General features: G+C 35.7%; 1 non-coding gene across 1 annotated transcript; it reads left to right on the top strand.

Moving 5' to 3' along the window:
* The first annotated feature begins 10936 nt into the window (after positions 1-10936).
* Positions 10937-12857, top strand: LOC143261711 (small subunit ribosomal RNA). The gene has a single exon (XR_013035784.1). It is a non-coding gene; the product is annotated as a small subunit ribosomal RNA (ribosomal RNA).
* Positions 12858-13518: the final 661 nt, after the last annotated feature.

The raw sequence follows: 13518 nt of genomic DNA, 5'->3' as shown, positions 1-13518 counted from the left end.
ATGGCACTTTACTCTTGACATTTTTCGGTTTTTTCAATTTTCTGGAAAATCCTATCATTAGATTTTTTTTAAAATACGATATTCTTGCTTAACTAACGTTTTTACATAGGGATTAAGCATTTAGAACGAAATCTAATGTAGGAAAATGGTACTTTACTCTTGACCGGTACGTTGGGACTTTGAAAATATTCGGGCGTTCCAATCGCTCGTCTGTTGCATCATAGCGCGTCTCGGCGCAATCGACCGATTCGCTCGACCCATTATTTTCGATTTACGGCTAAAATAAATTTTTCTCATTTTATTCAATAACATATTCTTGCTTAGATAACTTTTTTACATAGGGATTAAGCATTTAGAACGATATAATGTTTAAAATAAGGGCACTTTACTCTTGACATTTTACGGTTTTTTCAATTTTATGAAAAATCCTATCATTAGATTTTTTTAAAAATACGATAATCTTGCTTAACTAACGTTTCTACATAGGGATTAAGCATTTAGAACGAAATCTAATGTCAGAAAATGGCACTTTACTCTTGACATTTTTCGGTTTTTTCAATTTTCTGGAAAATCCTATCATTAGATTTTTTTTAAAATACGATATTCTTGCTTAACTAACGTTTTTACATAGGGATTAAGCATTTAGAACGAAATCTAATGTAGGAAAATGGTACTTTACTCTTGACCGGTACGTTGGGACTTTGAAAATATTCGGGCGTTCCAATCGCTCGTCTGTTGCATCATAGCGCGTCTCGGCGCAATCGACCGATTCGCTCGACCCATTATTTTCGATTTACGGCTAAAATAAATTTTTCTCATTTTATTCAATAACATATTCTTGCTTAGATAACTTTTTTACATAGGGATTAAGCATTTAGAACGATATAATGTTTAAAATAAGGGCACTTTACTCTTGACATTTTACGGTTTTTTCAATTTTATGAAAAATCCTATCATTAGATTTTTTTAAAAATACGATAATCTTGCATAACTAACGTTTCTACATAGGGATTATGCATTTAGAACGAAATCTAATGTCAGAAAATGGCACTTTACTCTTGACATTTTTCGGTTTTTTCAATTTTCTGGAAAATCCTATCATTAGATTTTTTTTAAAATACGATATTCTTGCTTAACTAACGTTTTTACATAGGGATTAAGCATTTAGAACGAAATCTAATGTAGGAAAATGGTACTTTACTCTTGATCGGTACGTTGGGACTTTGAAAATATTCGGCCGTACGCGGCGCGTCTCGGCGCTTCGAACAGCTCCGGTGTCCCCATTATTTTCGATTTACGGCTAAAATAAATTCTTCTAATTTTTTTCAATTACATATTCTTGCTTAAATAACTTTTTTACATAGGGATTAAGCATTTAGAACGATACATTGTTTAAAATAATGGCACTTTACTCTTGACATTTTACGGTTTTTTCAATTTTCTGAAAAATCCTATCATTAGATTTTTTTAAAAATACGATATTCTTGCTTAACTAACGTTTCTACATAGGGATTAAGCATTTAGAACGAAATCTAATGTCAGAAAATGGCACTTTACTCTTGACATTTTTCGGTTTTTTCAATTTTCTGGAAAATCCTATCATTAGATTTTTTTTAAAATACGATATTCTTGCTTAACTAACGTTTTTACATAGGGATTAAGCATTTAGAACGAAATCTAATGTAGGAAAATGGTACTTTACTCTTGACCGGTACGTTGGGACTTTGAAAATATTCGGGCGTTCCAATCGCTCGTCTGTTGCATCATAGCGCGTCTCGGCGCAATCGACCGATTCGCTCGACCCATTATTTTCGATTTACGGCTAAAATAAATTTTTCTCATTTTATTCAATAACATATTCTTGCTTAGATAACTTTTTTACATAGGGATTAAGCATTTAGAACGATATAATGTTTAAAATAAGGGCACTTTACTCTTGACATTTTACGGTTTTTTCAATTTTCTGAAAAATCCTATCATTAGATTTTTTTAAAAATACGATAATCTTGCATAACTAACGTTTCTACATAGGGATTAAGCATTTAGAACGAAATCTAATGTCAGAAAATGGCACTTTACTCTTGACATTTTTCGGTTTTTTCAATTTTCTGGAAAATCCTATCATTAGATTTTTTTAAAAATACGATATTCTTGCTTAACTAACGTTTTTACATAGGGATTAAGCATTTAGAACGAAATCTAATGTAGGAAAATGGTACTTTACTCTTGATCGGTACGTTGGGACTTTGAAAATATTCGGGCGTTCCAATCGCTCGTCTGTTGCATCATAGCGCGTCTCGGCGCAATCGACCGATTCGCTCGACCCATTATTTTCGATTTACGGCTAAAATAAATTTTTCTCATTTTATTCAATAACATATTCTTGCTTAGATAACTTTTTTACATAGGGATTAAGCATTTAGAACGATATAATGTTTAAAATAAGGGCACTTTACTCTTGACATTTTACGGTTTTTTCAATTTTCTGAAAAATCCTATCATTAGATTTTTTTAAAAATACGATAATCTTGCATAACTAACGTTTCTACATAGGGATTAAGCATTTAGAACGAAATCTAATGTCAGAAAATGGCACTTTACTCTTGACATTTTTCGGTTTTTTCAATTTTCTGGAAAATCCTATCATTAGATTTTTTTTAAAATACGATATTCTTGCTTAACTAACGTTTTTACATAGGGATTAAGCATTTAGAACGAAATCTAATGTAGGAAAATGGTACTTTACTCTTGATCGGTACGTTGGGACTTTGAAAATATTCGGGCGTACGCGGCGCGCTCGGCGCTTCGAACAGCTCCGGTGTCCCCATTATTTTCGATTTACGGCTAAAATAAATTTTTCTCATTTTATTCAATAACATATTCTTGCTTAGATAACTTTTTTACATAGGGATTAAGCATTTAGAACGATATAATGTTTAAAATAAGGGCACTTTACTCTTGACATTTTACGGTTTTTTCAATTTTATGAAAAATCCTATCATTAGATTTTTTTAAAAATACGATATTCTTGCTTAACTAACGTTTCTACATAGGGATTAAGCATTTAGAACGAAATCTAATGTCAGAAAATGGCACTTTACTCTTGACATTTTTCGGTTTTTTCAATTTTCTGGAAAATCCTATCATTAGATTTTTTTAAAAATACGATATTCTTGCTTAACTAACGTTTTTACATAGGGATTAAGCATTTAGAACGAAATCTAATGTAGGAAATTGGTACTTTACTCTTGATCGGTACGTTGGGACTTTGAAAATATTCGGCCGTACGCGGCGCGTCTCGGCGCTTCGAACAGCTCCGGTGTCCCCATTATTTTCGATTTACGGCTAAAATAAATTTTTCTAATTTTTTTCAATAACATATTCTTGCTTAAATAACTTTTTTACATAGGGATTAAGCATTTAGAACGATACATTGTTTAAAATAAGGGCACTTTACTCTTGACATTTTACGGTTTTTTCAATTTTATGAAAAATCCTATCATTAGATTTTTTTAAAAATACGATAATCTTGCTTAACTAACGTTTCTACATAGGGATTAAGCATTTAGAACGAAATCTAATGTAGGAAAATGGTACTTTACTCTTGATCGGTACGTTGGGACTTTGAAAATATTCGGGCGTTCCAATCGCTCGTCTGTTGCATCATAGCGCGTCTCGGCGCAATCGACCGATTCGCTCGACCCATTATTTTCGATTTACGGCTAAAATAAATTTTTCTCATTTTATTCAATAACATATTCTTGCTTAGATAACTTTTTTACATAGGGATTAAGCATTTAGAACGATATAATGTTTAAAATAAGGGCACTTTACTCTTGACATTTTACGGTTTTTTCAATTTTATGAAAAATCCTATCATTAGATTTTTTTAAAAATACGATAATCTTGCTTAACTAACGTTTCTACATAGGGATTAAGCATTTAGAACGAAATCTAATGTCAGAAAATGGCACTTTACTCTTGACATTTTTCGGTTTTTTCAATTTTCTGGAAAATCCTATCATTAGATTTTTTTTAAAATACGATATTCTTGCTTAACTAACGTTTTTACATAGGGATTAAGCATTTAGAACGAAATCTAATGTAGGAAAATGGTACTTTACTCTTGATCGGTACGTTGGGACTTTGAAAATATTCGGGCGTTCCAATCGCTCGTCTGTTGCATCATAGCGCGTCTCGGCGCAATCGACCGATTCGCTCGACCCATTATTTTCGATTTACGGCTAAAATAAATTTTTCTCATTTTATTCAATAACATATTCTTGCTTAGATAACTTTTTTACATAGGGATTAAGCATTTAGAACGATATAATGTTCAAAATAAGGGCACTTTACTCTTGACATTTTACGGTTTTTTCAATTTTCTGAAAAATCCTATCATTAGATTTTTTTAAAAATACGATAATCTTGCATAACTAACGTTTCTACATAGGGATTAAGCATTTAGAACGAAATCTAATGTCAGAAAATGGCACTTTACTCTTGACATTTTTCGGTTTTTTCAATTTTCTGGAAAATCCTATCATTAGATTTTTTTTAAAATACGATATTCTTGCTTAACTAACGTTTTTACATAGGGATTAAGCATTTAGAACGAAATCTAATGTAGGAAAATGGTACTTTACTCTTGATCGGTACGTTGGGACTTTGAAAATATTCGGGCGTACGCGGCGCGCTCGGCGCTTCGAACAGCTCCGGTGTCCCCATTATTTTCGATTTACGGCTAAAATAAATTTTTCTCATTTTATTCAATAACATATTCTTGCTTAGATAACTTTTTTACATAGGGATTAAGCATTTAGAACGATATAATGTTTAAAATAAGGGCACTTTACTCTTGACATTTTACGGTTTTTTCAATTTTATGAAAAATCCTATCATTAGATTTTTTTAAAAATACGATATTCTTGCTTAACTAACGTTTCTACATAGGGATTAAGCATTTAGAACGAAATCTAATGTCAGAAAATGGCACTTTACTCTTGACATTTTTCGGTTTTTTCAATTTTCTGGAAAATCCTATCATTAGATTTTTTTAAAAATACGATATTCTTGCTTAACTAACGTTTTTACATAGGGATTAAGCATTTAGAACGAAATCTAATGTAGGAAAATGGTACTTTACTCTTGATCGGTACGTTGGGACTTTGAAAATATTCGGGCGTTCCAATCGCTCGTCTGTTGCATCATAGCGCGTCTCGGCGCAATCGACCGATTCGCTCGACCCATTATTTTCGATTTACGGCTAAAATAAATTTTTCTCATTTTATTCAATAACATATTCTTGCTTAGATAACTTTTTTACATAGGGATTAAGCATTTAGAACGATATAATGTTTAAAATAAGGGCACTTTACTCTTGACATTTTACGGTTTTTTCAATTTTATGAAAAATCCTATCATTAGATTTTTTTAAAAATACGATAATCTTGCATAACTAACGTTTCTACATAGGGATTAAGCATTTAGAACGAAATCTAATGTCAGAAAATGGCACTTTACTCTTGACATTTTTCGGTTTTTTCAATTTTCTGGAAAATCCTATCATTAGATTTTTTTTAAAATACGATATTCTTGCTTAACTAACGTTTTTACATAGGGATTAAGCATTTAGAACGAAATCTAATGTAGGAAAATGGTACTTTACTCTTGATCGGTACGTTGGGACTTAGAAAATATTCGGGCGTACGCGGCGCGCTCGGCGCTTCGAACAGCTCCGGTGTCCCCATTATTTTCGATTTACGGCTAAAATAAATTCTTCTAATTTTTTTCAATTACATATTCTTGCTTAAATAACTTTTTTACATAGGGATTAAGCATTTAGAACGATACATTGTTTAAAATAATGGCACTTTACTCTTGACATTTTACGGTTTTTTCAATTTTCTGAAAAATCCTATCATTAGATTTTTTTAAAAATACGATATTCTTGCTTAACTAACGTTTCTACATAGGGATTAAGCATTTAGAACGAAATCTAATGTCAGAAAATGGCACTTTACTCTTGACATTTTTCGGTTTTTTCAATTTTCTGGAAAATCCTATCATTAGATTTTTTTTAAAATACGATATTCTTGCTTAACTAACGTTTTTACATAGGGATTAAGCATTTAGAACGAAATCTAATGTAGGAAAATGGTACTTTACTCTTGACCGGTACGTTGGGACTTTGAAAATATTCGGGCGTTCCAATCGCTCGTCTGTTGCATCATAGCGCGTCTCGGCGCAATCGACCGATTCGCTCGACCCATTATTTTCGATTTACGGCTAAAATAAATTTTTCTCATTTTATTCAATAACATATTCTTGCTTAGATAACTTTTTTACATAGGGATTAAGCATTTAGAACGATATAATGTTTAAAATAAGGGCACTTTACTCTTGACATTTTACGGTTTTTTCAATTTTCTGAAAAATCCTATCATTAGATTTTTTTAAAAATACGATAATCTTGCATAACTAACGTTTCTACATAGGGATTAAGCATTTAGAACGAAATCTAATGTCAGAAAATGGCACTTTACTCTTGACATTTTTCGGTTTTTTCAATTTTCTGGAAAATCCTATCATTAGATTTTTTTTAAAATACGATATTCTTGCTTAACTAACGTTTTTACATAGGGATTAAGCATTTAGAACGAAATCTAATGTAGGAAAATGGTACTTTACTCTTGACCGGTACGTTGGGACTTTGAAAATATTCGGGCGTTCCAATCGCTCGTCTGTTGCATCATAGCGCGTCTCGGCGCAATCGACCGATTCGCTCGACCCATTATTTTCGATTTACGGCTAAAATAAATTTTTCTCATTTTATTCAATAACATATTCTTGCTTAGATAACTTTTTTACATAGGGATTAAGCATTTAGAACGATATAATGTTTAAAATAAGGGCACTTTACTCTTGACATTTTACGGTTTTTTCAATTTTATGAAAAATCCTATCATTAGATTTTTTTAAAAATACGATATTCTTGCTTAACTAACGTTTCTACATAGGGATTAAGCATTTAGAACGAAATCTAATGTCAGAAAATGGCACTTTACTCTTGACATTTTTCGGTTTTTTCAATTTTCTGGAAAATCCTATCATTAGATTTTTTTAAAAATACGATATTCTTGCTTAACTAACGTTTTTACATAGGGATTAAGCATTTAGAACGAAATCTAATGTAGGAAAATGGTACTTTACTCTTGATCGGTACGTTGGGACTTTGAAAATATTCGGCCGTACGCGGCGCGTCTCGGCGCTTCGAACAGCTCCGGTGTCCCCATTATTTTCGATTTACGGCTAAAATAAATTCTTCTAATTTTTTTCAATTACATATTCTTGCTTAAATAACTTTTTTACATAGGGATTAAGCATTTAGAACGATACATTGTTTAAAATAATGGCACTTTACTCTTGACATTTTACGGTTTTTTCAATTTTCTGAAAAATCCTATCATTAGATTTTTTTAAAAATACGATATTCTTGCTTAACTAACGTTTCTACATAGGGATTAAGCATTTAGAACGAAATCTAATGTCAGAAAATGGCACTTTACTCTTGACATTTTTCGGTTTTTTCAATTTTCTGGAAAATCCTATCATTAGATTTTTTTTAAAATACGATATTCTTGCTTAACTAACGTTTTTACATAGGGATTAAGCATTTAGAACGAAATCTAATGTAGGAAAATGGTACTTTACTCTTGACCGGTACGTTGGGACTTTGAAAATATTCGGGCGTTCCAATCGCTCGTCTGTTGCATCATAGCGCGTCTCGGCGCAATCGACCGATTCGCTCGACCCATTATTTTCGATTTACGGCTAAAATAAATTTTTCTCATTTTATTCAATAACATATTCTTGCTTAGATAACTTTTTTACATAGGGATTAAGCATTTAGAACGATACATTGTTTAAAATAATGGCACTTTACTCTTGACATTTTACGGTTTTTTCAATTTTCTGAAAAATCCTATCATTAGATTTTTTTAAAAATACGATATTCTTGCTTAACTAACGTTTCTACATAGGGATTAAGCATTTAGAACGAAATCTAATGTCAGAAAATGGCACTTTACTCTTGACATTTTTCGGTTTTTTCAATTTTCTGGAAAATCCTATCATTAGATTTTTTTTAAAATACGATATTCTTGCTTAACTAACGTTTTTACATAGGGATTAAGCATTTAGAACGAAATCTAATGTAGGAAAATGGTACTTTACTCTTGACCGGTACGTTGGGACTTTGAAAATATTCGGGCGTTCCAATCGCTCGTCTGTTGCATCATAGCGCGTCTCGGCGCAATCGACCGATTCGCTCGACCCATTATTTTCGATTTACGGCTAAAATAAATTTTTCTCATTTTATTCAATAACATATTCTTGCTTAGATAACTTTTTTACATAGGGATTAAGCATTTAGAACGATATAATGTTTAAAATAAGGGCACTTTACTCTTGACATTTTACGGTTTTTTCAATTTTCTGAAAAATCCTATCATTAGATTTTTTTAAAAATACGATAATCTTGCATAACTAACGTTTCTACATAGGGATTAAGCATTTAGAACGAAATCTAATGTCAGAAAATGGCACTTTACTCTTGACATTTTTCGGTTTTTTCAATTTTCTGGAAAATCCTATCATTAGATTTTTTTTAAAATACGATATTCTTGCTTAACTAACGTTTTTACATAGGGATTAAGCATTTAGAACGAAATCTAATGTAGGAAAATGGTACTTTACTCTTGATCGGTACGTTGGGACTTAGAAAATATTCGGGCGTACGCGGCGCGCTCGGCGCTTCGAACAGCTCCGGTGTCCCCATTATTTTCGATTTACGGCTAAAATAAATTCTTCTAATTTTTTTCAATTACATATTCTTGCTTAAATAACTTTTTTACATAGGGATTAAGCATTTAGAACGATACATTGTTTAAAATAATGGCACTTTACTCCTGACATTTTACGGTTTTTTCAATTTTCTGAAAAATCCTATCATTAGATTTTTTTAAAAATACGATATTCTTGCTTAACTAACGTTTCTACATAGGGATTAAGCATTTAGAACGAAATCTAATGTCAGAAAATGGCACTTTACTCTTGACATTTTTCGGTTTTTTCAATTTTCTGGAAAATCCTATCATTAGATTTTTTTAAAAATACGATATTCTTGCTTAACTAACGTTTTTACATAGGGATTAAGCATTTAGAACGAAATCTAATGTAGGAAAATGGTACTTTACTCTTGATCGGTACGTTGGGACTTAGAAAATATTCGGCCGTACGCGGCGCGTCTCGGCGCTTCGAACAGCTCCGGTGTCCCCATTATTTTCGATTTACGGCTAAAATAAATTTTTCTAATTTTTTTCAATTACATATTCTTGCTTAAATAACTTTTTTACATAGGGATTAAGCATTTAGAACGACATGTTGTTTAAAATAATGGTACTTTACTCTTGTGATTTTTCGGTTTTTTTTGATTATTTTGAAAAATAAATTTTTGTAATTTTTTTAAATACGATATTCGTGATCAGTGAACGATTTCACATATGGATTAAGCATTTAGAATCGTGCGGACGCGTTATTAAAAAAGTTTACTCGATGCGATGGGACTTTAAAAAGTTTGTGAAAATTTTCATATTGGGAAAAAATGTGTAATTTTTTGTCTAGTTTACGGTAGTGTAATTTATTTTAATGTTTACTATAAAAATTTTTTTCGTTCGTTCACGCGCTATGTTACAACAGCACGGCCGGGCGGTCTGTTGCCGCAGCGGTTTACACTCATAAGCGCGCGTGCTATTCGGCCGGCGGCGCCGGCGTCCTTGCCGGCCGTTCGGTATCTATAAGAGATACACGGTCCGTGCGAGGCGGACGGAGCAGAGCGGGTTTTGGGCCAATTCTACGATCTCGGTCGAGAAGCTGTCTCAGAGCTCCTTCGGGGCTTCGGTCCTGACTGTTTCGTGCCGTTTACGTTACGGACTTTTCTCCACACAGCGTGGCCACGGGTCGGTGTCTTTGACCGAATGGCCCATATGTGGCAAGCCCTACGGGGTTGGTTACCCGTATGCACTTTGTATGTATACTCGTACTCACTGAGCAATCGACTCTTCTGTCCGAGCGATGGAAAAATTTTTTAAAATGCATCTGTAAGATTTGGAAGCAAATCGTACCAATTGAAAACTGTGGCTAAAATGAATAGCCCAGTGGAGAGAGAAAACTATCAAAAAACTGATTTTTTAAATCAAGAGGTGTCAGAAATCGAAATGCCTAGCGCGAGCGGAAGAACACGCTTTCTCGCCAGTCCAGCATGTGTCCTGTCCGTTCTTCCTCGGCTTGCCGATTTTGCCCAGATCAGAGGTTTCGTGCTTCCGGCGGTCAGAAGATCAGCGTGAGCGTACGCGCTTCCACGACTATGGCATCACCCATGTACTTTTTCCTTTGAATATATTTGAGTACATAAAAAATATTAAAACATATAGAGAGAACTGTGTCTTGGATCTTAAAAATTTGTCAATAGCGATGATATATTATTACTTAACTTGAAGTATTTGTACGTTTTAGCTGGGACGTACATTTATCTTACAAGATGTTAATAGCGAGACTCTTGAAGATAAAATTATCTTGTGATTTTATGAAGGCAAAGATAGAAACGTACGAAGCTGGCGTACGTAGAAAAATGTGATTTTACGATAGAACAAAAATATAATACGTACGTTTTTGGGCGTACGGTAAAATATCTGTATGGTAGAAAAATGAAAGAAATTGAGCGTTAAAGAAGATATGTTACAAGCGCGGAATGTGGCAAAACTTGTACATATTTGAAAGAGAAAAGTGGTGTGTCGACCTGACATATATATATGAAACAGGCGACGATGGAAAAGGATTTAAATTTTGTCCATTTTATATATACATATTGTATAGTTCCCTGGTTGATCCTGCCAGTAGTCATATGCTTGTCTCAAAGATTAAGCCATGCATGTCTCAGTACATGCCGTATTAAGGTGAAACCGCGAATGGCTCATTAAATCAGTTATGGTTTCTTAGATCGTACTAAAATTTACTTGGATAACTGTGGTAATTCTAGAGCTAATACATGCAAAACAGAGTTCCGACCAGAGATGGTAGGAACGCTTTTATTAGATCAAAACCAATCGGTGGCGGGTGTTTACACTCGTCCATCGTTTGCTTTGGTGACTCTGAATAACTTTGTGCTGATCGCATGGTCTTATAGCACCGGCGACGCATCTTTCAAATGTCTGCCTTATCAACTGTCGATGGTAGGTTCTGCGCCTACCATGGTTGTAACGGGTAACGGGGAATCAGGGTTCGATTCCGGAGAGGGAGCCTGAGAAACGGCTACCACATCCAAGGAAGGCAGCAGGCGCGCAAATTACCCACTCCCGGCACGGGGAGGTAGTGACGAAAAATAACGATACGGGACTCATCCGAGGCCCCGTAATCGGAATGAGTACACTTTAAATCCTTTAACGAGGATCCATTGGAGGGCAAGTCTGGTGCCAGCAGCCGCGGTAATTCCAGCTCCAATAGCGTATATTAAAGTTGTTGCGGTTAAAAAGCTCGTAGTTGAATCTGTGTGTCACAGTGTCGGTTCATCGCTCGCGGTGTTTAACTGGCATTATGTGGTACGTCCTACCGGTGGGCTTTGCTCTTCACGGGGCGGTCCAACTAATATCCCATCGCGGTGCTCTTCACTGAGTGTCGAGGTGGGCCGGTACGTTTACTTTGAACAAATTAGAGTGCTCAAAGCAGGCTACCTTCGCCTGAATACTGTGTGCATGGAATAATGGAATAGGACCTCGGTTCTATTTTGTTGGTTTTCGGAACCCCGAGGTAATGATTAATAGGGACAGATGGGGGCATTCGTATTGCGACGTTAGAGGTGAAATTCTTGGATCGTCGCAAGACGGACAGAAGCGAAAGCATTTGCCAAAAATGTTTTCATTAATCAAGAACGAAAGTTAGAGGTTCGAAGGCGATCAGATACCGCCCTAGTTCTAACCATAAACGATGCCAGCTAGCGATCCGCCGAAGTTCCTACGATGACTCGGCGGGCAGCTTCCGGGAAACCAAAGCTTTTGGGTTCCGGGGGAAGTATGGTTGCAAAGCTGAAACTTAAAGGAATTGACGGAAGGGCACCACCAGGAGTGGAGCCTGCGGCTTAATTTGACTCAACACGGGAAACCTCACCAGGCCCGGACACCGGAAGGATTGACAGATTGATAGCTCTTTCTTGATTCGGTGGGTGGTGGTGCATGGCCGTTCTTAGTTGGTGGAGCGATTTGTCTGGTTAATTCCGATAACGAACGAGACTCTAGCCTGCTAAATAGACGTAATTATGGTATCTCGAAGGCTCTCGGCTTCTGCCGGTGGGGTTTTTACTACCAACGTACAAACAAATCTTCTTAGAGGGACAGGCGGCTTCTAGCCGCACGAGATTGAGCAATAACAGGTCTGTGATGCCCTTAGATGTTCTGGGCCGCACGCGCGCTACACTGAAGGAATCAGCGTGTGTTCCCTGGCCGAAAGGCCCGGGTAACCCGCTGAACCTCCTTCGTGCTAGGGATTGGGGCTTGCAATTATTCCCCATGAACGAGGAATTCCCAGTAAGCGCGAGTCATAAGCTCGCGTTGATTACGTCCCTGCCCTTTGTACACACCGCCCGTCGCTACTACCGATTGAATGATTTAGTGAGGTCTTCGGACTGGTGCGCGGCAATGTTTCGGCATTGCCGATGATGCCGGGAAGATGACCAAACTTGATTATTTAGAGGAAGTAAAAGTCGTAACAAGGTTTCCGTAGGTGAACCTGCGGAAGGATCATTACAATGTTCCAATATATCTCAAAGAGAGAGGAGAGGAGGAGAGAAAATGAATTCGATTAGTTTGTGGATAAGAATTCATATAAAAAAAAAAGATATTGTTGAGCCCGCCAGATCATTCGTGCGTGATTTACACGGCCAGACGTGTGTACTACACGTATTAGGCCTTTGATCTGCGTTGCGTAGGCCACAACAAATCTTTCAAAGAGAGAGAGATATATGTGTTGTTGGGGTTTGTGATTATGAAGGTGCCCCAACGCACAAAAATATATAAAAATGTACAAAGTTGGGATGTGGTGTGGTGGAGAAGAGTTGGGCCCGACCAGATCATTCGTGCGTGATTTACACGGCAGACGTGTGTACTACACGTATTAGGCCTTTGATCTGCGTTGCGTAGGCCATCTTCCTTCCAAGACACACACGTGTTGGGGTTTGTGTGATTTTATGATAGTGCCTCAACACGGAAAAATAAGCGTACGAGAAGAGTTGGGCCCGACCAGATCATTCGTGCGTGATTTATACACGGCCAGACGCGTATTATATTACACGTATTAGGCCTTTGATCTGCGTTGCGTAGGCCATCTTCTCGATAGAGAGAAAGCCAATGTATTCTTTTTTCTTTCTTTACACACACACACACAGTTGTAGTAGGACAGGGAGGGATG

The sequence above is a fragment of the Megalopta genalis genome, unplaced genomic scaffold (assembly GCF_051020955.1).
Source record: "Megalopta genalis isolate 19385.01 unplaced genomic scaffold, iyMegGena1_principal scaffold0061, whole genome shotgun sequence".
Classification (NCBI taxonomy): Eukaryota; Metazoa; Arthropoda; class Insecta; order Hymenoptera; family Halictidae; genus Megalopta; species Megalopta genalis.
This window is presented reverse-complemented; position numbering and strand designations above follow the sequence as displayed.